The following is a 26456-nucleotide window of genomic DNA, read 5'->3' as shown; positions in this document are numbered from 1 at the left end:
CGAGATCAATTCCTTTGACTTCCTCTAGCTCAAGGAGGAGTGCACAGATGTCATTGATTCTGAGTTGCCAATGGCTTAAGAAGTAAATTCAAATACATGAATCTCCATAAGAGTCTACTCACTGTTAACTTCAAGCTGGTATCAACTCCAGGTGATCAGGTGTTCAAAAGCGTGGCATTCTGTGAATCAAAAGTGAGATGTGGCGTTTGATCTATTGATTGCAGATCTTTCTTATGAAACTTTCAAAATCAAGGGTACAGGTGCAAGTCACCTCACTCAGCATCACTGCATGGTAAGACATACGTCCTCGTTAGTATAGTGGATAGTATCTCCGCCTGTCATGCGGAAGACCGGGGTTCGATTCCCCGACCGGGAGTTCTTTCTTTTTAAGCACAAGGCAGAGAAACCAGTGACCAGACAGTCTTTCCACTGGACTGCTACAGTTTGACAGCACAAATTTACAAATGGCATGAGAAGCATATTCAAAACTGGCAAGCATGAGGAGAGTAGACTCTATTTTACCACACATCCAAAAAGGGATACGATATTTTCTTCTCTACGCTGCAAGCAGGAGTCGAACCTGCGCGGGGAAACCCCATTGGATTTCGAGTCCAACGCCTTAACCTCTCGGCCATTGCAGCCCAAATGTGTAGGAGTAGAATCGAGATCAATTCCTTTGACTTCCTCTAGCTCAAGGAGGAGTGCACAGATGTCATTGATTCTGAGTTGCCAATGGCTTAAGAAGTAAATTCAAATACATGAATCTCCATAAGAGTCTACTCACTGTTAACTTCAAGCTGGTATCAACTCCAGGTGATCAGGTGTTCAAAAGCGTGGCATTCTGTGAATCAAAAGTGAGATGTGGCGTTTGATCTATTGATTGCAGATCTTTCTTATGCAACTTTCAAAATCAAGGGTACAGGTGCAAGTCACCTCACTCAGCATCACTGCATGGTAAGACATACGTCCTCGTTAGTATAGTGGATAGTATCTCCGCCTGTCATGCGGAAGACCGGGGTTCGATTCCCCGACCGGGAGTTCTTTCTTTTTAAGCACAAGGCAGAGAAACCAGTGACCAGACAGTCTTTCCACTGGACTGCTACAGTTTGACAGCACAAATTTACAAATGGCATGAGAAGCATATTCAAAACTGGCAAGCATGAGGAGAGTAGACTCTATTTTACCACACATCCAAAAAGGGATACGATATTTTCTTCTCTACGCTGCAAGCAGGAGTCGAACCTGCGCGGGGAAACCCCATTGGATTTCGAGTCCAACGCCTTAACCTCTCGGCCATTGCAGCCCAAATGTGTAGGAGTAGAATCGAGATCAATTCCTTTGACTTCCTCTAGCTCAAGGAGGAGTGCACAGATGTCATTGATTCTGAGTTGCCAATGGCTTAAGAAGTAAATTCAAATACATGAATCTCCATAAGAGTCTACTCACTGTTAACTTCAAGCTGGTATCAACTCCAGGTGATCAGGTGTTCAAAAGCGTGGCATTCTGTGAATCAAAAGTGAGATGTGGCGTTTGATCTATTGATTGCAGATCTTTCTTATGCAACTTTCAAAATCAAGGGTACAGGTGCAAGTCACCTCACTCAGCATCACTGCATGGTAAGACATACGTCCTCGTTAGTATAGTGGATAGTATCTCCGCCTGTCATGCGGAAGACCGGGGTTCGATTCCCCGGCGGGGAGTTCTTTCTTTTTAAGCACAAGGCAGAGAAACCAGTGACCAGACAGTCTTTCCACTGGACTGCTACAGTTTGACAGCACAAATTTACAAATGGCATGAGAAGCATATTCAAAACTGGCAAGCATGAGGAGAGTAGACTCTATTTTACCACACATCCAAAAAGGGATACGATATTTTCTTCTCTACGCTGCAAGCAGGAGTCGAACCTGCGCGGGGAAACCCCATTGGATTTCGAGTCCAACGCCTTAACCTCTCGGCCATTGCAGCCCAAATGTGCAGGAGTATAATCGAGATCAATTCCTTTGACTTCCTCAAGCTCAAGGAGGAGTGCACATATGTCATTGATTCTGAGTTGCCAATGGCTTAAGAAGTAAATTCAAATACATGAATCTCCATAAGAGTCTACTCACTGTTAACTTCCAGCTGGTATCAACTCCAGGTGATCAGGTGTTCAAAAGCGTGGCATTCTGTGAATCAAAAGTGAGATGTGGCGTTTGATCTATTGATTGCAGATCTTTTTTATGCAACTTTCAAAATCAAGGGTACAGGTGCAAGTCACCTCACTCAGCATCACTGCATGATTAGACATACGTCCTCGTTAGTATAGTGCAGGGGTAATCAGTTAAATCTCTCCGCGGTCCATTTTTGGCAGATAGCTCAGACCTTAGGTCCGGGTCCGCGGTGGCGAACGAAAGTTGTTGAGCGGGGGGGGGGTGGCGAACGTAACACTCAAATGGGTGGTGCGAACGTAACACTCGTCTGAAAAATAAATTCTCCGGTTTAAAATATAGTCTCCCGTTAAAAATTTTTTGGCATTTGGGTCCGTATCCAGTTAATCAGGAATGTGATTGGGTCCGGACAGGACGGCGTTCGGGTCCGGATCCGGACCGCGGTCCGCCATTTGGTGATACCTGGTATAGTGGATAGTATCTCCGCCTGTCACGCGGAAGACCGGGGTTCGATTCCCCGACGGGGAGTTCTTTCTTTTTAAGCACAAGGCAGAGAAACCAGTGACCAGACAGTCTTTCCACTGGACTGCTACAGTTTGACAGCACAAATTTACAAATGGCATGAGAAGCATATTAAAAACTGGCAACCATGAGGAGAGTAGACTCTATTTTACCACACATCCAAAAAGGGATACAACATTTTCTTCTCTACGCTGCAAGCAGGAGTAGAACCTGCGCGGGGAAACCCCATTGGATTTCAAGTCCAATGCCTTAACCTCTCGGCCATTGCAGACCAAATGTGTAGGAGTAGAATCGAGATCAATTCCTTTGACTTCCTCAAGCTCAAGGAGGAGTGCACAGATGTGATTGCTTATGAGTTGCCAATGGCTTAAGAAGTAAATTCAAATACATGAATCTCCATAAGAGTCTACTCACTGTTAACTTCAAGCTGGTATCAACTCCAGGTGATCAGGTGTTCAAAAGCGTGGCATTCTGTGAATCAAAAGTGAGATGTGGCGTTTGATCTATTGATTGCAGATCTTTCTTATGCAACTTTCAAAATCAAGGGTACAGGTGCAAGTCACCTCACTCAGCATCACTGCATGATAAGACATACGTCCTCGTTAATATAGTGGATAGTATCTCCGCCTGTCACGCGGAAGACCGGGGTTCGATTCCCCGACGGGGAGTTCTTTCTTTTTAAGCACAAGGCAGAGAAACCAGTGACCAGACAGTCTTTCCACTGGACTGCTACAGTTTGACAGCACAAATTTACAAATGGCATGAGAAGCATATTCAAAACTGGCAAGCATGAGGAGAGTAGACTCTATTTTACCACACATCCAAAAAGGGATACGATATTTTCTTCTCTACGCTGCAAGCAGGAGTCGAACCTGCGCGGGGAAACCCCATTGGATTTCAAGTCCAATGCCTTAACCTCTCGGCCATTGCAGACCAAATGTGTAGGAGTAGAATCGAGATCAATTCCTTTGACTTCCTCAAGCTCAAGGAGGAGTGCACAGATGTGATTGCTTATGAGTTGCCAATGGCTTAAGAAGTAAATTCAAATACATGAATCTCCATAAGAGTCTACTCACTGTTAACTTCAAGCTGGTATCAACTCCAGGTGATCAGGTGTTCAAAAGCGTGGCATTCTGTGAATCAAAAGTGAGATGTGGCGTTTGATCTATTGATTGCAGATCTTTCTTATGCAACTTTCAAAATCAAGGGTACAGGTGCAAGTCACCTCACTCAGCATCACTGCATGATAAGACATACGTCCTCGTTAATATAGTGGATAGTATCTCCGCCTGTCACGCGGAAGACTGGGGTTCGATTCCCCGACGGGGAGTTCTTTCTTTTTAAGCACAAGGCAGAGAAACCAGTGACCAGACAGTCTTTCCACTGGACTGCTACAGTTTGACAGCACAAATTTACAAATGGCATGAGAAGCATATTCAAAACTGGCAAGCATGAGGAGAGTAGACTCTATTTTACCACACATCCAAAAAGGGATACGATATTTTCTTCTCTACGCTGCAAGCAGGAGTCGAACCTGCGCGGGGAAACCCCATTGGATTTCGAGTCCAACGCCTTAACCTCTCGGCCATTGCAGCCCAAATGTGTAGGAGTAGAATCGAGATCAATTCCTTTGACTTCCTCTAGCTCAAGGAGGAGTGCACAGATGTCATTGATTCTGAGTTGCCAATGGCTTAAGAAGTAAATTCAAATACATGAATCTCCATAAGAGTCTACTCACTGTTAACTTCAAGCTGGTATCAACTCCAGGTGATCAGGTGTTCAAAAGCGTGGCATTCTGTGAATCAAAAGTGAGATGTGGCGTTTGATCTATTGATTGCAGATCTTTCTTATGCAACTTTCAAAATCAAGGGTACAGGTGCAAGTCACCTCACTCAGCATCACTGCATGGTAAGACATACGTCCTCGTTAGTATAGTGGATAGTATCTCCGCCTGTCATGCGGAAGACCGGGGTTCGATTCCCCGACCGGGAGTTCTTTCTTTTTAAGCACAAGGCAGAGAAACCAGTGACCAGACAGTCTTTCCACTGGACTGCTACAGTTTGACAGCACAAATTTACAAATGGCATGAGAAGCATATTCAAAACTGGCAAGCATGAGGAGAGTAGACTCTATTTTACCACACATCCAAAAAGGGATACGATATTTTCTTCTCTACGCTGCAAGCAGGAGTCGAACCTGCGCGGGGAAACCCCATTGGATTTCGAGTCCAACGCCTTAACCTCTCGGCCATTGCAGCCCAAATGTGTAGGAGTAGAATCGAGATCAATTCCTTTGACTTCCTCTAGCTCAAGGAGGAGTGCACAGATGTCATTGATTCTGAGTTGCCAATGGCTTAAGAAGTAAATTCAAATACATGAATCTCCATAAGAGTCTACTCACTGTTAACTTCAAGCTGGTATCAACTCCAGGTGATCAGGTGTTCAAAAGCGTGGCATTCTGTGAATCAAAAGTGAGATGTGGCGTTTGATCTATTGATTGCAGATCTTTCTTATGCAACTTTCAAAATCAAGGGTACAGGTGCAAGTCACCTCACTCAGCATCACTGCATGGTAAGACATACGTCCTCGTTAGTATAGTGGATAGTATCTCCGCCTGTCATGCGGAAGACCGGGGTTCGATTCCCCGACGGGGAGTTCTTTCTTTTTAAGCACAAGGCAGAGAAACCAGTGACCAGACAGTCTTTCCACTGGACTGCTACAGTTTGACAGCACAAATTTACAAATGGCATGAGAAGCATATTCAAAACTGGCAAGCATGAGGAGAGTAGACTCTATTTTACCACACATCCAAAAAGGGATACGATATTTTCTTCTCTACGCTGCAAGCAGGAGTCGAACCTGCGCGGGGAAACCCCATTGGATTTCTTTTTTTTTTTTTTTTTTTTTTTTTTTTGCCCACCTCCACCCCCCCATCTTTGGAGGACAACTTTGTTTTTATGTACAGATTTAAATGGCAATTATAACAATTCTGTATAATATATAGTGTAGTGATAACAATATATAGTGATAACAATATGCAAAGTGATAATTATTGGGGTTAGGTGGACCAAGAAAAGAGGGGGAGAGAAATAATAAAAAGGGAAAAGACAGAGGTAGGAGAAGAAAGGAGAAGAAAAAGAAAAGAAGAAAAGAAAGAAAAAAAAATTAATAATAATAAAATAATAATAATAATAATAATATTAATAAAATAAAACACGCAACCAGCTCAAATGACCACTGCAAAGAAGTACAGAAAGTAAACCAAATACATATAGTGCAGATGAGTGCGATGTATGGGTGTGTGTGAGTGTGTGTTTATGTGCAACCTAGAAGTGCAACATAGGATAGATGTATGGAATGTACTTACCAGCAAGGGTGGGTAGCTGCGACAGCATTCCCCCAGAGGCCAGAGGCGGGTGGAGAGAGACCCGGGAATCCCACCCGCCCACGGCCCCCCACAGAGCGGTGGAGTACCAGAGCCGCACTTCCCAGAAACCCTCACCCGCCCGCCCCCGCAGGCGGGAGAGAGAGACCCCGGACAGCGCCCCACCAGTCAAGGAGCGCAGGTCCAGGGGAACCAGAGGGAACAGAGCGCCTCCCCCCCAGGATGCCCCCCCCCCCCCCCAGGGGCCAGCGGCAAAACCACGGCGCCACGCGCCCGGAAAGCCACCCACCACCCGGCAGGGCCCACCTCCCGCCGAGGAGCACCCGGCCGCCCCATACCACCACCGCCCAGGGGAGCGGGCCAACCGCCCCTACGCCGGGGGGCCAAGCCGGACTCCCGAGCTCCAAGGCGCCCCCCCTCTGGAGTGGTGCAGTAGTCTCAGGGGAGTGTCCATGAGTGAACCGGGCACGACCAGCCCCGACCCAGAACCAGCCGTCCTCACCCACATAACCAAACCCACCCTACATACACCCCCACCATGTACACACCCACCCCCACACACACACACACATACACTCAAATTCACCCTCACACCTCCAAACCTGGCCATATGTCCCCTCCCTCCGACACGCACTCATTCATCCACCCATTCAGAAACAAGAAGAAAACAAGGACAGAGACACACACTTATCCAGACTAGCACACCCTCTGCGGCAGGGGCAAATGGCTGGACCAGCAAGGACCAGTAGCGGTCCTAGGAAGCCACCAGCCCAGTCCCGTGCCAGCAACCCCCCCCCCGCCCCGGCAGGGAGCAGGAAGCGGGTGAAGGAAGGCCTTCCCACCCCTCCACCCCCAGTGTTGTGTGTAGGTGTTGGTGTATATGCGTGTGTCGTAGTGTGTGATACTATGGTGCAGTTAAAATTGAGGGGACAGGTGCTAGGACAAACGTGAGTGCATGTCCACACCGTCCCCTCAAAGGCCCTCAATGTCTAAAGTGCAGTAAAAACTGAGGGACAGACAGTGGTGAGGAGACGGGTGAACCATGGCAGCAGGCCCACCTCGTCAACCTCTGGGTACCTGCCTGTCCCCAGAATCCTAAATGAGCAAGGATGTGTGTGTGTGTGTGTGTGTGTGTGTGTGTGTGTGTGTGTGGGGGGTGGGTGGGTGGGAATGCTTAGGTCCAGAGGAAAGGGTCCTCTGGAAGAGGAGAGCCAGCTTGCTAGCTGGCTCATTGAGCACCGAACTTCACTGCCCCCCCAGCTCAAGGCAGGGAGCGGTCGACCCGGGGAGACCAGGGCGGCAACCCCCCCCACCACCACATCCAAGCCCGGATCCACACCACCCCCACCACAGAGAGCAGCCGGTCCGCACATCCACATACACCTAGACACACATTTCTTTCATACACGTAGCACTCACACACATTTAACCCATAAATATATACATATATACACATATACATACATACATCCATCCATATATATAAATATATACATACACATACATACATATATACATATATATCTACACATACATATACACCCACACACGCTAGTCCCATTTACACCACACCCCTGTGTATGCACCCACAACCATACCAATCGCACAGTGAACAAACGATGACAGACATCAACAGTATTGAGGACATGCTGGTCGGAGTCCGGAACCCTACCTCCCGGCCCACCCCAGACATCCCCATCATCCACCACCCCACTCCCACCACCCAGGCACCTCGGAGCCCCAAGGCCCAGACCCGACCCCCCGACCCAGGCCGACCGACCCACCCCCCCCAGCGGCGCAACCGCAGCGGCGCAGGTCCCCCCGCACGGGCAGGGCCCCAGCTCGGGGTCGGGGGGCCCCAGGCACCAGGCCCCGGGTCCCGCCACCCGGCCCCACAGGGGAGGCCAGCCACCCCGCCGAGGGCCAGCACCTGCCCCCCCCCACGCCCCGGCCCCACACCCCAGAGCCCAGAGGGAGCGCCACCCAAGCCCCCCCCAACCACCGCCCGCCAGGACAAGCACATGCCATCCCAGGTCGGCAGCCCCGGCCCCCCCGCCCAGAAAGTGGCCGGCACGAGCAGCCTCCCCGGGGTCGACCCCCAGCCACCAACCGGCCCTCCGGGGGCCGAGGCCCCTGCCAACCACCCCGACTAGCTAATGGAACTGATCAGTGGGGACCAAAGAGAATTAAATTCCTCCAACTGGTCTTTAGAGGAAGCAGACATTCTCTCCAGACAGATGTGATCAAGTAATAAATTTTTGTAATGAGTAATATGCAGGTCCTTTTTCGTTTTCCAATTGATAAGAATGGTTTTCTTGGCGATGCATAGGGCAGTGAGAACTATGTGTGATATGTCTGCCTCTGTATCTAATTCACTGACGTCTCCTAAGATGCACAGTCTGGGGGAAGTTGGGATGCAGCTTTTAAGCCCCGTGGACAATTCTACACATACCTTCTTCCAGAATTCCTTAACAGGCCTACAATCCCATATAGCATGCATATAGTTATCAATTATATTGCCTGTACAGTGGGTGCATATGTTTGATTGTGCTAGGCCCATTTGGAACATCCTTTGTCCTGTATAGTGTGTTCTATGAAGGACTTTGTATTGTATAAGTTGTAAGTTGGGGCTTTTACTTATTTTGAAGATATTTGTACATATGTCGGTCCAGAAATGTTGATCTGGATTAATAAATAGATCTCGTTCCCATTTGGCTATCGGAAGGGATATTGAGTCATCAAATTTTAACAATAATTTATACAATTTTGATAATAATTTAGGAGTATATAGATTAAAAAATTCAGTTATCCATGCTGATATTTCTAAGTTCAGTTGATTGCGGTTGAATCTCTGTTGAATGATGGATTTTAATTGTTGATATTCCAGAAATCTACTGTTGTTTATTCCATATTCTGATACAAGTTCCTGGAATGTGACAAAGTTTCCATCTTTAATAACATGTTCTAAATTTTTTATTCCCCTGTCATGCCATGATGAAAAATGTAGTACTTTCTTGTTCTGACAGATGTCTGGATTGTTCCAAATGGGTGTTAGTTTGCATGGGATGAGTGGGGACCGAGTTAATTTAAGGAATTCCCACCAGGCTGTCAGTGAAGTATTTATATTAAGGCTTTTAAAGCAGTCCTGATGCTTAATATTAGAGCTAATGTAAGGTAGGTCTGAGAGTTTTATTTTCCCGCAAAATGCTTGTTCTAGGTCCAACCATGGCCTGTCTATTAAGTCGTATTTGACCCATTTTAAAATGTACTGTAATCTATTGGCTAAGAAATATTGATAAAAATTTGGTAATTCTAAGCCACCATTGCGTTTTGGCTTTTGCAAGGTTTTCATACTTATTCTTGATGGCTTGTTTTTCCATAGAAATTTTGAGATGTTTGAATCTAGGGATTTAAACCAAGCAGCAGAGGGTTTATTTGGGATTAATGAGAATAAATAGTTAACTTTGGGTAGAACCATCATTTTAATGGTAGCCACTCTCCCCATGAGTGATATAGGTAAAGTGTTCCAACGTGTGAGATCATCTTCTATTGTTTTTAATAGAGGGATATGATTTAACTGCACCAAGTCTAACAGTTTAGCAGAGACATGTATGCCTAAATATCTAATATTACCTGATTGTAGTGGAGTGGTGGTCGTGTTCTGGAAACTACAGTTTATAGGCAAAACTGTTGATTTGCCCCAGTTGATGGAATATTCTGTTATAGAAGAGAAGCTGTCTATAAGTTTGATTGTATTCGGAAGGGAAGCTTGTGTGTTCTGTAGGAAAAGTAATACATCATCTGCGTAGAGACTTATCCTATGGTTTGTGGTTCCTGTGTTAATTCCTGTAATATTTGCATTTTGTCGAATTGCTGCTGCTAATGGCTCAATGAAGAGAACGAAAAGTGAGGGTGATAGTGGACAGCCCTGCCTGGTGCCCCTTTGCAGAGTGAAGCTTTGTGAGGTGATGTCGTTTGTCCTAACCCGTGCATTAGGAGAACTATGTAAGGCTTTGATCCAGTTAATGAAGGATGGGCCAAATCCAAATTTGTGTAGAACTGCTAATAAATATTTCCAGTTTACCCGGTCAAATGCTTTTTCTGCATCTAAAGATACAATGGTAGTCTCTAATTTGTTAATTGTGCAGTAATCTATTATGTTTATTAGTCTGCGTGTATTGTTGGCAGATTGTCTACCCTTGATAAAACCTGTCTGGTCTGGATGTATTATAAGTGGGGTGATTTCCTCTAATCTTCTGGCAAGTGCTTTGCAAATAATTTTAAGATCTACGTTTATGAGTGAAATGGGGCGATAGCTGGAAGGGAGTGTAGGGTCTTTGCCTGGCTTTAGAAGTACACTGATGTTAGCAGAATTCATGTCTGGAGACAGGACATGATCTTTTTGAATATGATTTACCATTCTAAAAAAGGTTGGTTCTAGCACAGACCATAATTCTTTGTAGAATTCTACAGGAAATCCATCTGGTCCTGGAGCTTTGTTATTTGGTAGCTGCTGTAAGGCTTCATGTAATTCGGGCAGAGCAAGTGGTGAATCCAGTGCAACAATTTGTTCGTTTTCTAGCTTTGGGAGATTTATATTATTAATAAATTCTTCAATAGCTGAATCTGATGGATTAATCTGTGATGCGTATAAAGCTTTATAAAACTCTTTAAAAGCTTTATTTATTTGTTGTGGGTCGTGAATAATGCTGCCTGTTGAGTTCTTAATAGAGGAGATAGTTGTTTTTTCCTTATTAAGCTTTAACTGATTAGCAAGGAATTTTCCAGATTTATTGCCATGTTCAAAATTCTGCCAGCGCAGTCTTTGCAGTAAAAATTGTGTCTTTTTATCTATTATTTCATTCAATTCCAGTTTGAGTTTCCTCAGCTTGTTCAGTGTGTGTTCTTGTGGTGAAGCAGCATGGGCAGCTTCTAAAGATTTTATTTTTTCTTCCAATTCTAATACCTGTGTTTTTTCTGTCTTTTTCTTATGTGTGCAGTAGGATATTATTTTCCCCCGCATTACTGCCTTCCCTGCTTCCCAAAGAACACACGGAGAGGTACCTGGTAAATCGTTATATTCTAAATATGTTGCCCATTCTTTTTTGAAGTAATTAATGAAATCTTGTTCCTTAAGTAATGATGTATTTAATCTCCAGTTCCTCGTTGCTGGTGTGGTTCTTTTCTGTGTCAAAGAGAGAGAGACCGGTGCATGGTCACTGATAGTGATAGGGTGAATACAAGTGTCTGTGACATCTGTCATAATGGAATTGCTAACTAAGAAGTTGTCTAAACGAGAATGTGAGTGGTGTACTGCCGAAAAGAAAGAGTAGTCCCGGAGAGTGGGGTGTTGTGAACGCCACGCATCAGAGAGCCCAAAATCGTTCATATATTGTTTTAGGGTGTCTATAGACTGCCAGTTCCTTTGACTCACTGCTGTACTGAGCCTGTCGATATCTGGATCAAGTACCAAGTTGAAGTCTCCTCCTATTATTAGTTTGGTGTCAGAGTGATCAGAGAGTGCAGTGAAAATATTGTGGAAAAAGGAGGGGTCGTCAACATTCGGCCCATATATGTTAGCAAAACATAAACGCATATTTAGAATGGATAGGTTGAGTATTATGTATCTACCATCTGGATCAGTTATATTGTTGCTAATAGAAAAGCTTACCCTTTTATTAATTAATATGGCCACCCCCCTTTGTTTTGAGTTGTAACAGGCTGAGTACAAGTGTGGGAACTGAGGAGAGGTCAGTGTGTATGTAGGTGTTTTAGACATATGTGTTTCCTGTAGAAAGACAATATCTGCTTGTAAGTCGTTTAGCCGATTAAAAATTTTCAATCTCTTTTCCCTCGAACCAGTTCCACGTACATTCCATGTGACGAACTTCAGTGAACTAATGTTAAAACTACTTGTTTGAGTGTTGGATGGTTGCTAAAGGTGTGTGTGTTGCACTTCTGTGTAGTATGCCTGTGTTGAATGTTTCGTGTATGTGTCTGCGTCTGCGCTACATGCCTATGTGTCTGTGCCTGCATGAATCGGTCATGTGTGTGTATCTCCTGTGTGTTAGTGTGAGAATGTGCTATATGTCTACGTGTGTGTCTGTTTTGTATACCTGCCTGCATGTGCGTGTGTGTGTGCATACAATACATTGCAGTCTTGAAAGTGGGTGAACAAATCGCTGGGTGAGTGTAGAAAGAGAAAAAGAGAGGGGAAGGGAAAAGGAGACGTACACTGAAAGTGCATATACAACAAAAAAAGTATAAACAACTAGGACTAATGACGGAAAACATACAGTACGGTGCTAATTAGACCGGCATTAGTTATTTAAATTAAACATGTCTTGTTGTTCTAGGCGAAAAGTAATGTGTAGTAAGGAGTTGGTGTCGGTGTTGATACATTTCACCTGTTTAGAACAGCCATGGTGTTGTGTTGGTGTCGCGGTAGAGTTGACCGTTTACGTAGAGTTTATCCACTGATATTACAGCCCGGGATCCTGCCTGGATGAAACTCTTGCGGATGGGAAACAAGACCTTGCGTCGCTCCAGGATTTCTTTGGGGAACTGATCGTTAATACTGAAGTTGGTTCCCTTCAGCTCCCGGCCGCGGCTTTTCAGCAGTTCCTTTTGTTTGAAATGTTCAAATTTTGCCACGATCGGTCTGGGTCTCCGCGCATCTGGCCGTTTCCCCCCCAGGCGGTGAACGCGGTGAAAGCTGATGGTTTTGACGGTTGTCTCTGAGACTTTTAGGTGAGTCTGTATGAATGTTTTCACCGTAGTCTCGGGGTCTTCGTCCGCCTTCTCCGGGATACCTGCAAATATAAGATTGTCTCTCATACTGCGGGACTGAAGATCAATGACAGTTTCCTTTATTTTTTTGTTTTCTTCAGAGAGTCGGGTCATTCCCTCGGTGAGCGATTTCACCGACTCTCTGAGAACCGTATTTTCAGCCGCGAGTGCTTCCACTTGCTGCTGGCTAAATTCCACCGACTCACGCAACGCCTGAAACTCTTGGTGGAGAATTTCCACCAGCGCCAGGCGCGCGTCAAACCTGGACAGTTTGGTGTTGATGGACTCCAGGATGTCCGCCGTGTTGCAGGTATGTGGGGAAGCCGCTCCCGGGGAAGCTTCGGCACGGCTCCTCTTGGTCGATGGCGTCTTGTCTGGTTTGCTCATGATAATTCTATCGTAGCAGTTGTCAATATACGTAAATATATTGTCCGAATCTTTGCGGTGCTCCAGAGTTGTTGCGTCCGTTGATACCTATGTAAAAGAGAAACAAAGAAAAACCAACAAAAAACAAACACAGAGATTATTATGCTATATTTTTAGGTTGTCTTAAATTATGTTAGCGGGTAATAAAAAATATTGTTAATTTTGTTTAGCAGCGGCCTGCCGCCATGTTCCAAAGCTTCCGCCTTCTGCCGGTTTGCTGCCTGACGTGTCACTCCGTCATTTCCTCTGGTCGCTGTGTTGGACCCCATTGGATTTCGAGTCCAACGCCTTAACCTCTCGGCCATTGCAGCCCAAATGTGCAGGAGTAGAATCGAGATCAATTCCTTTGACTTCCTCAAGCTCAAGGAGGAGTGCACATATGTCATTGATTCTGAGTTGCCAATGGCTTAAGAAGTAAATTCAAATACATGAATCTCCATAAGAGTCTACTCACTGTTAACTTCCAGCTGGTATCAACTCCAGGTGATCAGGTGTTCAAAAGCGTGGCATTCTGTGAATCAAAAGTGAGATGTGGCGTTTGATCTATTGATTGCAGATCTTTTTTATGCAACTTTCAAAATCAAGGGTACAGGTGCAAGTCACCTCACTCAGCATCACTGCATGATTAGACATACGTCCTCGTTAGTATAGTGCAGGGGTAATCAGTTAAATCTCTCCGCGGTCCATTTTTGGCAGATAGCTCAGACCTTAGGTCCGGGTCCGCGGTGGCGAACGAAAGTTGTTGAGCGGGGGGGGGGGGGGGTGGCGAACGTAACACTCAAATGGGTGGTGCGAACGTAACACTCGTCTGAAAAATAAATTCTCCGGTTTAAAATATAGTCTCCCGTTAAAAATTTTTTGGCATTTGGGTCCGTATCCAGTTAATCAGGAATGTGATTGGGTCCGGACAGGACGGCGTTCGGGTCCGGATCCGGACCGCGGTCCGCCATTTGGTGATACCTGGTATAGTGGATAGTATCTCCGCCTGTCACGCGGAAGACCGGGGTTCGATTCCCCGACGGGGAGTTCTTTCTTTTTAAGCACAAGGCAGAGAAACCAGTGACCAGACAGTCTTTCCACTGGACTGCTACAGTTTGACAGCACAAATTTACAAATGGCATGAGAAGCATATTAAAAACTGGCAACCATGAGGAGAGTAGACTCTATTTTACCACACATCCAAAAAGGGATACAACATTTTCTTCTCTACGCTGCAAGCAGGAGTCGAACCTGCGCGGGGAAACCCCATTGGATTTCAAGTCCAATGCCTTAACCTCTCGGCCATTGCAGACCAAATGTGTAGGAGTAGAATCGAGATCAATTCCTTTGACTTCCTCAAGCTCAAGGAGGAGTGCACAGATGTGATTGCTTATGAGTTGCCAATGGCTTAAGAAGTAAATTCAAATACATGAATCTCCATAAGAGTCTACTCACTGTTAACTTCAAGCTGGTATCAACTCCAGGTGATCAGGTGTTCAAAAGCGTGGCATTCTGTGAATCAAAAGTGAGATGTGGCGTTTGATCTATTGATTGCAGATCTTTCTTATGCAACTTTCAAAATCAAGGGTACAGGTGCAAGTCACCTCACTCAGCATCACTGCATGATAAGACATACGTCCTCGTTAATATAGTGGATAGTATCTCCGCCTGTCACGCGGAAGACCGGGGTTCGATTCCCCGACGGGGAGTTCTTTCTTTTTAAGCACAAGGCAGAGAAACCAGTGACCAGACAGTCTTTCCACTGGACTGCTACAGTTTGACAGCACAAATTTACAAATGGCATGAGAAGCATATTCAAAACTGGCAAGCATGAGGAGAGTAGACTCTATTTTACCACACATCCAAAAAGGGATACGATATTTTCTTCTCTATGCTGCAAGCAGGAGTCGAACCTGCGCGGGGAAACCCCATTGGATTTCGAGTCCAACGCCTTAACCTCTCGGCCATTGCAGACCAAATGTGTCCAAATGGATAAAAGAGAGTTCCTTTCAGTTTGTTGTAAAAAAAAAAGAAAATAGTTATTCTCAAATGGTTCAGTTGGTAAGTGTCGATTCAAGTCAATAGGTAGAAATAGACAGTCAACAAATGTCAGCTTGTTATACTATTCCACGTAAGGATAAAACAAACATACCTACCATTGTGGTTAAGTTTGTTAATAGTAAGAACAAGGTTGAAATGATGAGACAGGCAAAAAAGCTTAAAGGGACTGGGGTTTATGTAAATGAGCATCTCACAAAGAAAAATGCTGAGATAGCTAGAAACTGCCATCTCCTCAAAAAACAGAATAAAATCCAGTTCACATGATCGAGAAATGGAAAAGTGTTTGTAAAGTTAAATGGTCCACCTGAAAACGCTAAGGTGGTTGTGATACGGAATCTAAGAGATCTGGATCAATATAAATGATGATTGTTGAAGTGTTTGAAGTTGTTTTGGGGAACTCGGGTCAATTTAATTGGTAATTTCGTATTGTTAAATGATGATTTAAGATGTTTTTTTTTCCTGTTGAAGAAGTTGAGAATAGTGTTCTCCCTGGGAATGAAAATTCCCTAGTTACAAATGTGAATGAGGAGTTATGTTTTTTAAGTTTAACAGAACACAAAACATTTAATTTTGAGAATAGTATTGATCCTGAGGAAAATCTATATGATGATTATAAGTTAAAGTCTGAATATTACTCAGAAAATGTTTTTGAAAATGATAATTTAGTGGGTTTTTCAATGATACATTTTAGTAGTAGAAGTTTGTATGCAAATTTTGTAGAAATTAAAGAGTATTTGGAATCACTTAAGCATAAATTTCAAGTGATTGCTATAAGTGAGACTTGGATAACAAAGGAGAAGGGTGCAGACTTTGTGTTAGAAGGTTATGATATTTTTTGTGTAAACCGGATTTAAAAAATTGGAGGTGGAGTTGCTTTTTTTGTACAGAAGGATTTCCAATGTCAGGTTATTGATACCAAAATTGACGAAGTTATGGAAAGTTTGACAATTGAAATACAGACTGTTAAATTTAAAAGTATTATTTTAAGTTGTATATATAGAACACCAGGTTCTTGTATGGATCAGTTTATGAATAATATAGTTGATATCTTTGATAAAATTAGCGATAAAAAAAATGTTTTTGTTTGTGGAGATTTTAATATTGACCTGTTGAAATGGAACGAACATAAACCAACAAATGATTTTTGTAATACAATGTTTAGTTTTGACTTAAGGCCACTCATTAACAAACCTTCTCGGATAACTAGAGAGAGTGCCACACTTATTGATAATATTTTTACTAATGTGTATGGTCCAGTAACTAGTGGCTTACTCTTAAGTGATATTAGTGATCATCTTCCTATTTTTGCGATTTTACATAGCTTAAAGGTTAAAATTTCTGCTGGTGTAAGAAAGCCAAATTATAAATTAGTAAGAATAAGGACTCGAGAAAGAATTGAGGCTTTAAATTACATGTTGTAATTGGAATGGGGTATATGTTGAGGATCCTACTAAAGCCTATGATGTATTTTTGTTTACATTTTTAGAGCTGTACAACAAACATTGTCCTATTAGAAAGTACTTGGTGAAGGAAAAATGGAAAGGGAAACCATGGATGATTAAGAGTTTAAAAATAGCATGTAAAAAGAAACAAAAATTATATAAGAAATTTTTGCAATTAAGAACCAGCGAAAGTGAAAAAAAGTATAAGTCATATAAGAATATACAGACTTCCATTATGAGAAAACAGAAAATGGAGTATTATAACAAATTATTAGAGGAGAATAAAAATAATATTAAAAATACTTGGAAAGTAATTAATCAAATTATTTGGAATAGATATAATAAATCAGAATATCCAAGTTATTTTTTAATGGGATCAGGTGACACAGTGGATAATTTAAAAAATATTGCTGAGGAGTTTAATAATTATTTTGTAGGTGTTGGTTATGACTTGGCCAATAAAATAAAAATGTCTGAGGATAAGCAATATATGTTTGATAATCTTATCAAGGGAAATAGTGAGACTATGTTTCTTGGTGGGATTGGTGAAACTGATATAATAGAGGTTGTAAGAAAAGTTAAAAATAAAACATCGACTGATATAAATTCCATTGATATGGAAATTGTGAAAGAAGTCACTGGCCAAATTGTAAGACCGTTGACTTATATATGTAATTTATCTTTTCAAAAAGGTGTTTTTCCGAATAATATGAAAATGGCAAAGGTTATACCAACATTTAAACACGGAGATAAGCATTGTATTGATAACTATAGACCAGTGTCACTTTTACCCCAATTCTCAAAAATATTAGAGAAATTATTTGTTAAACAAATGGATCTTTTTTTAGATAAACATAAAATCCTGAGCGAACACCAGTATGGCTTTAGGGAGAATAGAACTACTACATATGCAGTAATGGAGATGGTAGAAGAAATATCAAAGGCAATAGAAAATGACAAATGTTCAGTTGGTGTTTATATTGATTTACAAAAAGCATTTGATACTATAGATTACACTATATTATTGAGAAAATTGGAGAAGTATGGGATAAGGGGTGTGGCTTATTCCTGGATCAAGAGTTATTTGGAAAATCGACAGCAATGTGTACAAATTAGTAAGACTATAGCCCTATCCGGACGGGATTAGTTTTTCAGGGGGACGTCTGTGAAAAATATTTCACCCTTGTACTCAGTGATAAAACTCTTGCATCCGGACAGCAATTGAAAAAACAGGAGGACCCGTGAGTTTTTGGCTTTCTCGGTCACATGACATCGCCTTGTCACGTGATAGCATGTTTAATAATGTCACACTGTCAACTCTGATGATTCCTTTTTAACTTTTAACTTTACTACTGTTCAGTTCAGCATTTAAGATCTCCGTTTAAGTTAAGCTATTTTGTTAAACCAATACAGAAAACACATTATAAAAAATCGCTAATGAATGTAAATAGCTAAATAAATCCGTTAAATAAAATAAAATAAATCCATTAAAAAATCCAGTAAATCCATTTTCGCTCGCCGCTGTCTTTTCGTGGATCTCCGTGAAAACGCGCGCCCAACGTGTAACTACGGTGCATGGCAGTGGACATATAGCTGTTTTATTAAACGCGAGGTGATGTCTGCATGTATAAACTCAGACATGTGGATCCAGACGGGACTAAAATTACCAGACGACCACGGAGTACAGCGAAAAACAGTAGGTAATTCCGCCTGTAATTTTCTCTGAGGACGTCTGAGAAAAACACGGACATGCTCGTTCCGGACGGGATTAAAATCACAGAGGACCCCCCGTAAAAGTGAAAATTACCCCAGGACCCCCTGAGAAACTAATCCCGTCCGGATAGGGCTTATGTCACAGTTCAGGAAGGTCACTTGTGGAGTACCCCAGGGATCTGTGATTGGCCCAAAACTTTATTTACTTTATATCAATGATATCTGTAATGTTACTAAACTATTAAAATTTGTTATTTTTGCAGATGATACAAATATGTATTGTTCTGGGAATAATTTGAAGGAACTTTTGTCATCTATTGAAAAGGAATTAGAAATCCTAAAAACTTGGTTTGATGTCAATAAAAAAAAACTAAATTTATGGTTTTTGGAACTCAAAAAGAAATGGATGAGGATATTAAATTAAAAATATGTGATACTAAAATTGAAAGAGTTTTTGATATAAATTTTCTAGGTGTTGTTATTGATCATAAATTAACATGGAAACAACATATTGGATATATAAATAGAAAGATTGCAAAGTCAATTTCAATCCTGTATAAGTCTAGAAATATATTAAATTATAAAGCTCTATATATAATTTATTGTTCACTTATACTTCCTTATATATCATATTGTGTGGAAGTGTGGGGTTCTACGTATAAAACAGCATTAAATGCTATAGTTCTTTTACAAAAACGAGCCATACGTATTATTAATAAGGTTGGATATTATGAGCATACTAATATACTTTTTATAAAATCCCATGTTATGAAATTTTATGACTTGGTTTATTATAAAATAATGCAAATAATGTACAAAGTAAAAGTTAATTTACTTCCTGTTTGTGTACAAAGGGTTTTTTCAATGCAGAAGTCTAAATATGACATGAGAGATGTCTGTAAATTTGTTGTTCAAAAAGCTAGAAAAGAGGTAAAAAGGAGATGTATATCTGTTGTTGGAGTTAAATATTGGAATGATGCCAGCATAAATTTACGAATGTGTAGAACATTTTCAATAAAAAAAAAAATGGTATGTATGGAAATTTTTGAAAGTTATAAGTGTTAATTACTTAACATTGCTTTTTTCTTTCTTTATTTATTATACTGTAAGATGTTATTATGGGTAGCTTAATTTGTTAGGTAGGACAGGCATAAAAATAAGCATTATGCTTCTGCCTGTGCCTTTTCAGTCATTATTTTGTTGACAAGGTTTGTCATGCTGATAGATTTTGTCTTTGTATTATGTGATGATTATTTGACTGAATAAAGAATTATCATCATCATCAAATAGGTCAAGTCAGTCATAGTCAGTAATGTGACACAAGCAGGCCACAATCCTACCAGATATGCCATATGCAATGACCAGTGTTGTGAATAACGCCGTTAAAAATAACGGCATTAGGTAACGTCGTCATTTTGTCAGTAACGGGATAATATAATTAGTTACTTTTCCTGTCGTTACAACGCCGTTTACGTTACTGGTCATTAAAAGCGGTGCGTTACTATATATTGATATACTAATGCGAGCGGACCGCTGCCCAGACTAGTGAGCAGTAACAGAACTAGATAGGACACAGTTCTCGGTGTAACACCTGTTTAACTTAACAAGTCAGTAAGCGTTTGGCTAAGGCAGCATTATGGTAGCCAATCAGAGCCAGTGTTTTTACACGCGCGCCGAAGCACGCGAGTGACACGACACAAACGCAGAAGAGGCCGAAATGGCGTCAGGTGCAAGCCGAAGAAAACTAGAACTTTCAAGGCGATATAAACATTATTTAAGAAAATACTTGAAGTTCCTGAATGTCTACCAGACTGGGTATTTGATTTATTTAATTAAGAATAGAGGTTTTATTGTTAAGTTTACTTCTGTTGTAAACAAACCAGTTGTCTCAGGTTGAGAGAATTTAATTTAATTTCATAGATGTAAATGCACTTTATATAGTGTAACTGTTTACTTTTGCTTTTTTTTCCCCAAAGATTTTGGGATTTTAATCAATCAATCAATCAAAGTTTATTTGTATAGTGTTGGGAATTTTCTTCTCCGACCCAGACGGGCCCCAACACCGCCCCGATGAACCGACTGGTTTTTGACTGAGTGGTCCAAGCAAAGTCTTGACAACAAAAGTTCATTTAAAATGATTTATATAGAATATTAATGATTGCAATATAATAGAAGTATACGTGGTACAAACTCTTCAGTGCACTGGTGCTAGTTTGCCTAGGAATCTACCTAACCCAAGTGGATCTCAGCAGTGTCCAAGCGAAAAGCCTCTCGTGCTGGGCGATGTCCTTTCTTTCATACTCTCTGTCCATAAGTTTCGATTTGTTAAGTTTCGATAACTCCCCAATCCTGGCTGCTCTCCATGGAAATTCACCTGCTCCTCTTCTCCCAGCCTGTGTGTCTGGTTATCTAAAAACTGCTTGCTACACATCCTGCACTGAATAGGCCCCTTCTGTTCTCCTCAAGGCCACTGAGGCCTCCTTACTCCTGCTTTCCCACAGTCTTCCTGAAAAACACTAAATTGACACATCAAGTTATTAGCCTTTAATTTTCTTTTTTCCAACAATAGCGCTTTTAACAACTCAAGTTGTCGCAAAGCAGCTTTACAGGGTTTACAAGGTTAACAATACTATGGGTCCAGAACCCTAATGAGCAAGCCAAAGGCGACAGTGGCGAGGAAAAACTCCCTATGATGGTGGGGAATAGGAAGAAACCTCGGGAGAACCAAGACTCAAAAGGGAACCCATCCTCCATTGGGTGGCCCGTTAACACACAAATACACAAGTCACACATAATTCACACAATCAGACTAGGTAAAAGGTAGAATTGAAAGTTCTGGGTTTTGATATTGTCACTGTAAATGTCTGTTGATGAATGCCAGGCTTTCATTCCGTGTCGGAGCAGTGATGCTGGTATTGTAGGCTCCGACTGCAGTGTTACTCCCCAGGTGAACCCCGGTATCAGCACATCCACCGGCAGCCAGACCATCCCCCAGGTGCCTGCAGGTGCCTGTATCCAATCGTCTTGGGTAGAGCCATGCAAGAAGATAGATAATACAGACTGAGTGGACATGAATTTAAACCACCGTTGATTTAAATGTACGTAGCTCACGTGCCAGTGATCAGCATGTGGCTCCGGCAGACTAATCTATAGCAGCATAACTAAAGGGAGGGGTTCAGAGGTGACCACAGGCATGAGGGCTCACTGAGACATTGCTTTCCAGTCAAGTCATAGTCACAAATAGAGTGATGCCAAGACACAGCTGGATGACAGCATCAACATCTCAGATCACCAGAAATCTCAACGTCTGGGGGCCCCCAAGCCCCTACACCTTACAAGGGGAATTTTAGCTGAAGGCTTGACTAAACAGGTGAGTCTTAAGTCTAGATTTAAAGATTGGAACTGTGTCAGAATCTCGGATTGGAGCTGGAAGGCTGTTCCATAATTGAGGGGCTTTAAAAGAGAAAGCTCTGCCTCCGGCTGTAGTTTTACTAATTTTTGGAACTAGGAGAAATCCAGCATTTTGGGAGCGCAAAGGGCGAGATGGGTTGTAGTAATCAATGAGTTCACTCAGATATTGTGGGGCAAGACCATTTAACGCCTTATAGGTTAACAGGAGAACTTTAAATTCAATGCGATATTTAATCGGCAGCCAGTGTAGTGCGGCGAGAGTGAGACTAATATGATCGAATTTCCTAGCCTTGGTGAGGACTCTAGCTGCGGCATTTTGTACAAGTTGTAGCTTCTTTATGGACGAGACAAAAGCTTGAACTAGCTTCTCTGCATCAGCTAATGAAAGTAAGTGTCTCAGCTTGGCAATATTACGTAAATGGAAAAAGGCAGCCTTAGTGACATTGCATACATGTGTGTCAAATGAAAGATCAGAATCAATAGTGACACCTAAACTTTTTGCAGTAGATTTTGGTGTTACTGAAAAACCATCTAGGGTAAGGGGAATATCAGCCCAATTGCTTCTAACAGCTTTAGGCCCAAGAATCAGTACCTCAGTCTTGTCAGAATTTAGTTTAAGAAAATTAGACGCCATCCAGTTTTTAATATCCTGGACGCAGTTCTCAATCTTGAGAGTTGTGGTGGTATCATCTGGATTAGAAGATACATACAACTGAGTATCATCTGCGTAGCAATGGAAGCTAATACCATGCCTACGAATTATAGTGCCCAGTGGTAGCATATATAATGAGAATAATATGGGGCCCAGTACAGATCCTTGTGGGACACCATACTTTACTTTAGAATGCTCAGAGCATTCGTTATTTACTAGCACAAATTGGTAACGATCTGTCAGGTAGGACCTGAACCAGGAGAGTGCTTGACCTCTTATGCCAATGAGTGTCTCCAGTCTATTAAGTAGAATATTATGATCAATGGTGTCAAAAGCAGCACTGAGGTCTAGCAGTATGAGAAACAAAATGTGTCCTTTATCAGAGGATATTAAGAGATCATTCAGTACTTTAGTTAGTGCTGTTTCAGTGCTGTGATGAGCTCTAAATCCAGACTGAAATAACTCTAAGACATGTTCTGTCTGTAAGAAGGAAGAGAGTTGTGAAGAAACTACTTTCTCTAAAATTTTGGATATGAATGACAGATTAGAAATTGTTGGACAGTTCTTGGGGGTTAAGACCAGGTTTTTAAATTAGCGGCTTGATGACTGCAAGTTTAAATGAACTGGGAACGTAGCCCAGGCTCAGAGAATAATTTATTATAGTAAGCAACGGTTCTACATTGCTGTGCAGTAATTCTTTAAGTAGTTGGGTTGGTACAGCATCTAGTATGCATGTGGAGGGTTTAGCAGATTTCACCAGTGAAATAAGCTCCTCACGACCAATTGGGGAGAAGGACTCTAACAGGGCATCAGAGCTGACCAGACAGCTGTCAAGGTGCATTGGCATGTTGACAGGCTCTGAGATAGCACTACTAATGTTTTCCCTAATTTTATCAATCTTATCATTAAAGAATTTCGTAAAATTGTTACTGCTACACTCTAGTGGAATAAGAGAATTGTTTTGTTCATGACTCCTCGTAAGGCTGGAAACAGTTTTAAAAAGGAGTCCTGAATTGTTTTTATGTTTTTCTATTAAGGCCGATAAGTATAAGGACTTTGCCATATGGAGGGCATGCTTATATTCAATAAGGCTGCTTTTCCATGATAGTCTATACACTTCTAACTTCATATTTCGCCATTTACGTTCCAGGATCCGCGCGGCTCGTTTGAGGCTACGCGTGTGCTCATTGTACCATGGCGCTATTCTTCTCTCCGTGGCTCTCTTATATTGTAGTGGTCAACTTTGTCTAAAGCTGTACAAAGAGAAGTCTCGACGTGCTCGGTGAAACGCTCTAGTCCATCCGGAGCTACAAGTGGATCAGTGTTTGTCAGACCCGGTAAAATATCAGTGAGCGCGGCTATGGTGCTGGGTGTTATAGCTCGTTTAATTTGATAGCGGGGTGGCCGATGAACACAGTCAGTTAAACACAACTCGTATGTTATGAGGCTGTGGTCAGAAACAGCCTCACTCTGAGGAAGAATTGCTAAACTGGATATGTCAATACCAAATGACAAGACCAAGTCTAAAGTATGACTACAGTTATGCGTAGGACCCACCACATTCTGAGTGATACCCATTGAATCAAGAATGGCTTGAAAATGAATGCTAAAAGAGTCACACCGATTTTCAAAATGGATATTAAAATCACCCACTATAATCACCTTATCGGCTGATAGCACTACATGAGACAGGAAGTCTGAAAACTCCTGCAAGAACTCAGAGTATGAACCAGGGGGGCGGTAAATAGTAATTAACATAAACGACTGTGACACTTTGTTGCTTGTTAAATTTGAAACATTTGATACAGTGAGGATGAGGTGTTCAAAAGAATTAAACTTGAAGCCAAATTTTTGAGAAATGCCTATATCAGAGTCATATATTGTGGCGACCCCACCTCCTCGACCATTTGGACGGGGGTTATGGACATATCTATAGCCAGAGGGAGAAGCTTCATTTAGGGCCATATAGTCGTCTGGTCGGGTCCAGGTTTCCGTCAAGCAAAGCATGCATAGATCATGATCGGTAATCATTTCATTAACAAGCAATGCTTTAGATGACAGGGATCTAATATTTAGTAGTCCTAGTTTCAGATTTAAACTGCTCTCTGAGGGAGCATAGTTGAATTTAACATTGATTAAATTTTGTCTACTAACTTTACGAGAATTATTTTTTGGTACTCGAGGAACAGACACAGTTTCAATCTGGTGTGACCTAAGTGACGTCTCTTTGCAGCTCGCAGACAGTCGGTTTAGCCTATTTGTCTGCTGCCTGGCCTCGGCTCTGGTTTGTCAATCCCCATTAACTACACCTACACTACCACTATTAAGCCTAGCAGATATGCTACGAGAAATGAAAGCAGCACCCTCCCAAGAGGGGTGAATGCCGTCTCGCTTCAAAAGGCCAGGCCTGCCCTCAAAACGTGTCCAATTATCTATATAACCCACTTTGTTATCTGAGCACCATTTAGACATCCAGCGGTGTAACGCCCATAACCTGCTGTAGGTTTCAGCGCCACGCCAAACTGGAATGGGACCAGAGCATATTACGGCATCTGACATCGTCCCCGCTAACTCGCACACCTCTTTAACATTATCCTTGGTGATCTCAGACTGTCTCAATCCCACATCATTGGTGCCGACGTGTATAACTATCTTAGAATATTTACGTTTAGCCAGCACCTTTAAATTAGCCCTGATGTCAGGCGCTCTAGCCCCCGGGATACACTTGACTATGGCCGCTGGTGTCTCTAAACTAGTTGCTACGTTCACGTGTCTGAGCTGTGAATCTCCTATCACCAGAGCTCTTTTAACAGGTTGCTCAGTCGGTGTATTACTGAGTGGGGCAAACCTGTTTGACACGGGAACCTGAGAAGGACGGTGCTCAGCCCTACGGTTATGCCGCCGAGACGTCACCCATTCGCCCCGCTGCGAGGGCTCTAATGCCGGAGCTGAGGGCTCGCTAGCTACAGCTGTGCAACCCGGGCCTGCTACGCTAGCTGCGCTAGCCGCTACGCTAGCTGCACTAGCTGCGCTAGCTGCTACAAACTCTCTAGGACTTTCTAAAGCCCGGATGCGCTCCTCTAAAAGCGAAATCTTCTCCGTCATACTAATAACTAACCTACACTTCACACAAATAAAATTATTATTATCACTACTGATGGAAGAAGAGTAGCTATACATGCCACACTCAACACAAGCAACAAGGGACTCAGACATGATGAAATACTTCGGTTAAGATGTCGAAATGCTTCGGTTAAGATGTCGAAATGTCGAAGATGTTTCCAGTCGAAGAGAGTAGTCAACTGTCTTGATACCCTGTAAAGCTGCTTTGCGACAACTTGAGTTGTTAAAAGCGCTATACAAATAAACTTTGATTGATTGATTGATTGATAGTGGAAGCACTACCTGTAATAGTTGTCTAGGGAGGCAAAAAGTAAAGATTAGTACGTAAACAGATTATCACACTTTAGAGAAACAATCAAAATTCGCTCCGCAACAGCGTCGGCAGGAAGCAGCGTCGGCAGGAAGCCGAGTCAGATGTCTGCGTTGACTAGCCTCCTAGAATATCATCGCAATACCATCTGTGCAGCTATGGAGAGCAGGTTTGATGAGCTCCAAAACACTTTGGATTTGGGTCAACGAACAGCTGCCTTGGAGTCCGGTCTCAGTTCTGTTGAAGACCGTGTAAGTTCTCTGGAGGATTGCTGTGCATCAATCGAAGCTACTTATGCGAAGCTACATGCTAAGACCACAGACCTAGAATCTCGCAGCCGTCGGAATAATATTAGGATCACAGGTCTACCGAAAGCGATCGAGGGGCCACATCCAACTACCTTTTTCTCAAGTTTATTATCAGAAGTTCTAGGCGATGCTCTACCCTCACCTCCAAAAATTGATCACGCTCATTGTGCACTTACTGCTAAGTCGCGG

At 42.4% G+C, this 26456-nt stretch overlaps 13 non-coding genes across 13 annotated transcripts; 4 read left to right on the top strand and 9 right to left on the bottom strand.

The window, feature by feature from the left end:
• Window positions 1–559: 559 nt before the first annotated feature.
• trnas-cga (transfer RNA serine (anticodon CGA)) lies at window positions 560–641 on the bottom strand. Its single transcript has one exon. It is a non-coding gene; the product is annotated as a tRNA-Ser (tRNA).
• A 580-nt stretch (window positions 642–1221) lies between these two features.
• On the bottom strand, window positions 1222–1303 carry trnas-cga (transfer RNA serine (anticodon CGA)). Its single transcript has one exon. It is a non-coding gene; the product is annotated as a tRNA-Ser (tRNA).
• Window positions 1304–1628: 325 nt separating this feature from the next.
• On the top strand, window positions 1629–1700 carry trnad-guc (transfer RNA aspartic acid (anticodon GUC)). Its single transcript has one exon. It is a non-coding gene; the product is annotated as a tRNA-Asp (tRNA).
• A 183-nt stretch (window positions 1701–1883) lies between these two features.
• On the bottom strand, window positions 1884–1965 carry trnas-cga (transfer RNA serine (anticodon CGA)). Its single transcript has one exon. It is a non-coding gene; the product is annotated as a tRNA-Ser (tRNA).
• An 893-nt stretch (window positions 1966–2858) lies between these two features.
• On the bottom strand, window positions 2859–2940 carry trnas-uga (transfer RNA serine (anticodon UGA)). Its single transcript has one exon. It is a non-coding gene; the product is annotated as a tRNA-Ser (tRNA).
• A 325-nt stretch (window positions 2941–3265) lies between these two features.
• trnad-guc (transfer RNA aspartic acid (anticodon GUC)) lies at window positions 3266–3337 on the top strand. The gene has a single exon. It is a non-coding gene; the product is annotated as a tRNA-Asp (tRNA).
• Window positions 3338–3520: 183 nt separating this feature from the next.
• trnas-uga (transfer RNA serine (anticodon UGA)) lies at window positions 3521–3602 on the bottom strand. The gene has a single exon. It is a non-coding gene; the product is annotated as a tRNA-Ser (tRNA).
• Window positions 3603–4182: 580 nt separating this feature from the next.
• On the bottom strand, window positions 4183–4264 carry trnas-cga (transfer RNA serine (anticodon CGA)). The gene has a single exon. It is a non-coding gene; the product is annotated as a tRNA-Ser (tRNA).
• Window positions 4265–4844: 580 nt separating this feature from the next.
• trnas-cga (transfer RNA serine (anticodon CGA)) lies at window positions 4845–4926 on the bottom strand. The gene has a single exon. It is a non-coding gene; the product is annotated as a tRNA-Ser (tRNA).
• A 325-nt stretch (window positions 4927–5251) lies between these two features.
• Window positions 5252–5323, top strand: trnad-guc (transfer RNA aspartic acid (anticodon GUC)). Its single transcript has one exon. It is a non-coding gene; the product is annotated as a tRNA-Asp (tRNA).
• A 9154-nt stretch (window positions 5324–14477) lies between these two features.
• On the bottom strand, window positions 14478–14559 carry trnas-uga (transfer RNA serine (anticodon UGA)). The gene has a single exon. It is a non-coding gene; the product is annotated as a tRNA-Ser (tRNA).
• Window positions 14560–14884: 325 nt separating this feature from the next.
• Window positions 14885–14956, top strand: trnad-guc (transfer RNA aspartic acid (anticodon GUC)). Its single transcript has one exon. It is a non-coding gene; the product is annotated as a tRNA-Asp (tRNA).
• Window positions 14957–15139: 183 nt separating this feature from the next.
• trnas-cga (transfer RNA serine (anticodon CGA)) lies at window positions 15140–15221 on the bottom strand. Its single transcript has one exon. It is a non-coding gene; the product is annotated as a tRNA-Ser (tRNA).
• Between the last annotated feature and the right edge of the window lie 11235 nt (window positions 15222–26456).

The sequence above is a fragment of the Brachyhypopomus gauderio genome, unplaced genomic scaffold (genome assembly GCF_052324685.1).
Source record: "Brachyhypopomus gauderio isolate BG-103 unplaced genomic scaffold, BGAUD_0.2 sc80, whole genome shotgun sequence".
Taxonomy (NCBI): Eukaryota; Metazoa; Chordata; class Actinopteri; order Gymnotiformes; family Hypopomidae; genus Brachyhypopomus; species Brachyhypopomus gauderio.
Note: the sequence above shows the minus strand (reverse complement) of the source record. Positions and strands in the feature narration are given on the sequence as shown.